Source organism: Pistacia vera, unplaced genomic scaffold (assembly GCF_008641045.1).
Source record: "Pistacia vera cultivar Batoury unplaced genomic scaffold, PisVer_v2 Contig320, whole genome shotgun sequence".
In the NCBI taxonomy this organism is placed as follows: domain Eukaryota; kingdom Viridiplantae; phylum Streptophyta; class Magnoliopsida; order Sapindales; family Anacardiaceae; genus Pistacia; species Pistacia vera.
Window position 1 is genome coordinate 3,501,674 of NW_022196136.1, and position 6,166 is coordinate 3,507,839.

The following is a 6,166-nucleotide window of genomic DNA, read 5'->3' on the forward strand; positions in this document are numbered from 1 at the left end:
ACCGGTCCCTTGCCCAGGTATAGCCGTGAGTGAGACTTGCTGCTGCCGTGACCTGCTGCCGCTACCGTGAAATATTAATTTTTTTTTTTTTTAATTTTGAATTTGCGGGTCCGCGGGTAGTACCCGGTCCACCCGTAAAAGTCACGGGCGGGCTGGGTACGGGTTAATTTTCCACGGGTCGAGATATGTATTACCCGTACTCGCCCGTTGGGTACGGGTACCCGTTGACCCGCGGGTACACCCGCCCGTTTGCCAGGTCTAGGCCTACCCTCACATTTGTTAAAAAAATTATATATATATAGCTTATCTTCAAATTTTTAAAAGATAAGAAATATTATACATATATTCAAACTCATAAAAAACTTGTTATTAATATATATATTCCATGTTTACATCATATTAAAAGTTTAAAACTCTTTCTACTTTTTTTTCTACGTGTATCTGTATTTTATGATTTTATCTCTAAAATTTTTTATTCTCTCATTCTTTCATTCACTTTCTCTATGTTATTCATTCTTAAAATTTTTGAAAACTAAAATTATTGAAGCTTTCACTCATCAAGGTGTAACAACTAGCTTCGTTTTATGTTTTCTCAGTTTTAGGTATGTGTATTGTTCATTTCATTTTAGTTTATTTTAGGGTTGAATTATGCTTTTTTTTTTTAAGGTTTTTTATTATAATTTGATGGAAAAAGACATGGATCTTATATGTTTGTTTTGCATTTTGTGTTTAAGAATGTTTCTGCTTTCCTAAATTAAACCTTAACTATATTTTACTGAATGTTATTCTTCACCCTTCACTCCCCACTTTCCTACAATTCAAACGTCACCGTCTAACTGCTTAAAATTATTAAAGAAGTTTGAGTTATTATCTATGTTTATACTAAGAAAAATTCCCTTTTTTTTATTAATTCATATTAAAAGTCAAGGCAACATTGACTTAATTTAAGTTTTGGTTAACTTTAGCTTAGGTTAGGCTTGATCAAAGTCATGAAATTTTATATTATAATCTTTAAAAGCAAAAAAAAAAAAAAATATATATATATATATATATATATTAAAGAAAAAAAAAAAGAAATAAGAAGTTTGTGTAGAACATTTTTTGTGGATTGTGATTGTTGTAAACTCTTTTAATTATATTGGATTTAAGTGGATCGTTAGATTCCGTGGTCTTTTGCTCTCTTCACTTGAAGAGGTTTTTCCACATAAAAATTTTCTTGTGTTTCCTCATGAATTGAATGTTATTTTCAACATAATTTACTCAAGATTTTGTTTCTCATAGATTTATTCAAGTGGTAAAGTATTATATTGGTGCATTATTTTCTTTCAGATTATTGATATTATATTATTTCCTTTGCTTAAGGTTTAGTGATTTTTTTAAAATTGTCACTGGTTGCTTGACAAACAATGGTGAAGTTACAGAGGTCCCCCTGGGCAAAAATCCTAGGTCCGCTCTTGGTCTCAAGAGTGACACTGATAATGCATATAAAAGAGAATGGTCAATGAAAATGAAACTATAGAGTCGGCTAGAATTGGGAACCGACTGAAACTATATTTGTTTCTGAAGCAAAGGCAAAGTACCAACGTGCTCATTAGTTTCATACATGGAAAGCTATTTGCGTCAAGAGAAAATCATCAATAATTTTAAACCATGCACATGCACATGTACATAATTAATTCTGAATCTTGTAGTCTAACTCAATGTTTTAATAACCAACCTGGGGTGAAACCCAGAAAAGTCCGGGATTGACAGGTTGAATCGATGTTCAAAGGTATGAAATTAAACAAAAATACCCCTAAAATTTCTATAGGTTCTTACAAGTTTGAAATCTTGTAAAAACACCCCAAACACCACTGTCGACGTCGACAACCCAAGCCAACTAAGGCATGTTTCCGACAATGACAACACTCCTCATCACCACAAAAACACTCCCCTCAACCTCCTGACCAAAACTCATCTCACCCTTCCCATGTTCGCTCTGCCAATCACTGGCAACATATCGTTGTTTTGGCCAATTGATTTTTGCCTTTTCTAGTCGATTCACTCAATGAAAATCACTCACTTCACCACCTTTGGACTCACCAACACTCACTCTCCAAAAACCCCAACATAATTGTCGTCGTATGCTCACTGATAGGGGTGTTAACAAGCCGAGTTTTCCGCTTAACGAGCTCGACTCGTGAGAGAGGATTATTAATCGAGCCGAGCTTGAGCCGTGTAACGACTCGATTCTTATAAAAACATGCACAGTGAAAATACACGTAACCATAATATAAAAAGTTGGGCCCAAAATTTTTCTTTCATTAAACATATGCATTCTTTATACAAATATATACAAGGTTTGTGACATATGCAAAACTATCAAAAGAGGGTGGACAGTGTAGCCATTTCTCTTCGTGTGCCGATGTCCATCCGACTGTGCCCTCATCTAGAACCTGCAAAAACATAGGGAACAACTGGATGAGCACAAACAAGGCTCAGTAAGTAAACCCCTGAACTCAAATATCTCTTAACTCTTTCTTTAATCACTAGCTAATTACTCTTTCTCATACTCTTCTATACTAACTTTCTTTCTAGAGTCACGGCCCCATCTGACCGGAGGCACGCTGGACTCGCTCCCACTTCCGTGTGACTTCTACTCATTCTAGCCGATCGGACTTGGTTATGCATGGATTCGAAACCCTTGGCCATGTGAGTGCATAGAATCTCTCGGGTAAACTCGGGTATAGCCCTCATCCGCATGTACACTACGGCTACACCACTTCTCTTTCTGATACTCTGGCCGCTTTATTAATGCGGCGTACATGCGGAATACTCTATCCGTACTCACCGGTTCCCCATCGCACACCCTACTCTATTCTCTTATTAAGCACTACTCTAGCTTACTCTATAGTGCTCCTTCTCTTTTTCTTTCTACTCTTAGAGTAGTCTAAACTCAAAAGTCTCTACTCTTTCTTTTCTAATGCATAAGTAAAGCATAATTAATGCACATCAATGGCTCATACTCATTAATGCATTTATGAAAGTAACTATGACATTAGCAACAATTAAGGCTTTCTACCCTTACTTATGATTCTTTGGCATTTTATCAAGCAACTCATGTGCATAAGTAACTCTACTCTAATTTAACTTTTCTGTTTTCTTTAATCAACCAAATGGGAGAAACTCCCTCACAACCATCTAAATTCCCTGTCACAATAAAAACACTTCCATAAGCTTGCTCAAAACTTCCTCCAACTTCTATCAACTCAACCCAACATCAAGCAAATACCACCTTCTCATAACTCATAACTCAAACATAATACTACTCTCATTCAACAATTAAAAGAAAGCACATATGTATTTCAATCTACTCAAAAGAGTTCTTGATCTCAACTTAGGTTGAGTTTACTTACCTTATGAGAAATTTGCTTCTTTAACACTTCTCCTTTCCTTTGGAAACTTGCTTTTCTCTCTAAATTTCCACCAACAATCACAACATGAGATTCTAATCAAAACATAGGAAAACTCTCATCTAAAGCACAAACCCTTACCTTAGGGCTTTAGGTTAAAACCCTACTAAAAGTTTCTCAAAAGGCTCTTGGAATCCTTGAAAGATGGAAGGAAATTTGAGAGAGTTTAGAAGAATAAAGGAGGCGTGGGGAACTGGAAAAATAAGAACAATCAAAGGCTAAACCCTTTTTAATATCTCTTAATACTCATTCTTCCCATTTTGCCCTTGCTCTTTTATGGAAATTCCATCCATATCCTTTGATTCCTTACTAACACACCCCCATACTAACATATTCTCCTTGAAATTTCCTTACAATTTACTCCCCACTTTTCCTGCTAATTAGGGGTAGAATGGTCAAATTGCCCTTAATGAAGAAAATATCTAAAACTTAGTAAACATTTTGGTCGGGCCGTCGCCGCGGCGAGGAAACTTCTGTCGTCGCGGTGAAACTGTCCAGAAAGTTTCCCTTGGTTTCAACATATCTTCGCCGCGGCGAAGATTCTTCTTCGCCCCGGCGAAGCTTGACACACTACACTTCTTCTATTTTTAACCAATTTCAAGGCAATTAGTCAACACCACACTCGTACTAATGTCAATCAAACAATATTACCACTAAACCATCTCAAATAAGAGCAAACGAAAGAACAGTAACTACGTACCTCAAGTGGGGCGTTACAAGCCGAGCCGCAGATTTCATGGCTCAACTCAGCTCGGGAAAGAGTTGGGAATATTTCGAGCCGGCTTATAGAGTTGAGTTAAGCCGGCTCGAAAAAATTCAATTTTTTAAGAAAAAATCAAAAAAAAAAAAAATTTTAATTACCTTGGCAACACGCAAGTCTAATCCTCTGAAGTTTTTTGTAAAATTTTCAAGATTCATTTTGATTTTTGGCCATCCTCAAACAACTTTTCAATTCTACATATTGTAATTTTTTTCTTCTCATGTCCTCATACATCACCCAACAATTAAACCTACTTAAAATAAATATTAAATCAAATGCTACTGCTATTAATAATTTATCATTCAACATACTATATGTATCACAAATTAAGTTAAGTGAACTAAAGGTTTTTTGTTTAGTTCACTTGACTTAATTAAGTTTTCATCAAAACAAAATGGGGGGTTAGCATAACTATACATCAAGTGACATCCCCATCCATCAAAAAATATATATAACAGCAAAAGATAATTGGTTGTATGTCCATTGTAGCCCCACTCCTCCTACAAACAAATCAATATGAAACACATTAAGTACAATTGTTATTTTATATAAACCGTAACGATGAAAATGCAAACCTTAGCACAAAAATAATAAATATAGACCTGTAGAATCCTACTGCCACAGGCAATAACTCACGGGTGAATCAACCAATCTGCTGACTCCCATCACCTAACAGAACAAGAAGTTGAATCTCCAAGTGATCCTCCTCTTTCTAAAATGAAAAAGAGATAAAAATAATCTGTAGGTTAGAATAAAGTAATTTTAAATATTGAATTAAACAAAACATGTAATCAATGGAATTTACTTTACACCCTTTCTTCACTCCATTCAAAGTGCGACACCAGTCAGATCCACATAACAACATCTCCACCGTAGTTGGTGACAAAGAAGCTCGGTAGCTATCAATAACCCTACTCCCAGCACTGAATGCAGACTTTGAAGCAACCGTAGTGATCAGAATGGCTAGTATCTCACGAGCCATCGTAGACAATATAGGATACTTGGTTGAATTTGCCTTCCACCACTGTAAGGCATCGAATGAGTCATGATCTCCCACACACTTATGGCATCCCTCTCCCAAATAACAGTCCAACTCAGACATACTAGGCTCAACAGTTTCAATCACGTCCTAAAAACTGCTAAAATCATCCCAGGCCTCGGGTCCCTCACCAATGGCTCCATGTACATCCCCTTGTGATGTAGAAGCATGGGCGATAGTCACACCTTGATTAGCTTGAATATACTCCCCATATAACTCATACAATACATCCCGGACCGTCATCATATTTGCCCATGCTTTTGTCTCAGAATACATCTTAGGGAATGCCCACTGAATAACCCTCATTTTCAACCGAGGATCCAATACAGCAGCCACAAACGTCAACACATTACATTCCCCCCAATATTTATCAAACTTTTCTTTCATTCTCCTAACCATTACCCTAATAAAATCATCTTTAGATTCACTTTTACTATCTAACATACATTTCACTACACACACGTCCTTCAAGAATAAATTAGACGTTGGATAATCACTTCCTGAAATGAGTTTGGTGGAACCACTAAATACTTTTAAAATTTCACAGACTTTCTCCACTTTCTCCCAATCCTCGTTGCTCAGATTATTATGATAATTGATATCCCTCTCTTTCAATCTTGGAAAAACCTTTTTAAACTTAATTGTCATTGCCAACATTTCATAGGTAGAATTCCACCTTGTTTTACAATAGAGATTAAGTTTCCGATAAGGCAATTTAAGTTGTTGAACAATCTCAGAAAATACCTTAAGCCTACTTTCTGAACTGTTGATATACAACACACTCTCATAGATGTCGTCAATGATATGCCTAATTTGATAAAGTCCATCTTGAACAATCAGGTTCAAGATGTGTGCACAACATCTCACATGAAACAGTTTACCTCCATAAAGGAGTGTCCGCGAAACTTCAAAATT

At 36.1% G+C, this 6,166-nt stretch overlaps 1 long non-coding RNA gene across 1 annotated transcript; it reads right to left on the reverse strand.

The window, feature by feature from the left end:
- Positions 1–4,644: 4,644 nt before the first annotated feature.
- LOC116136893 lies at positions 4,645–5,759 on the reverse strand. Its single transcript, XR_004129072.1, has 3 exons — positions 5,018–5,759; positions 4,815–4,924; positions 4,645–4,712 (listed from the first exon to the last, which is right to left on the reverse strand). It is a non-coding gene; the product is annotated as an uncharacterized LOC116136893 (long non-coding RNA).
- Positions 5,760–6,166: the final 407 nt, after the last annotated feature.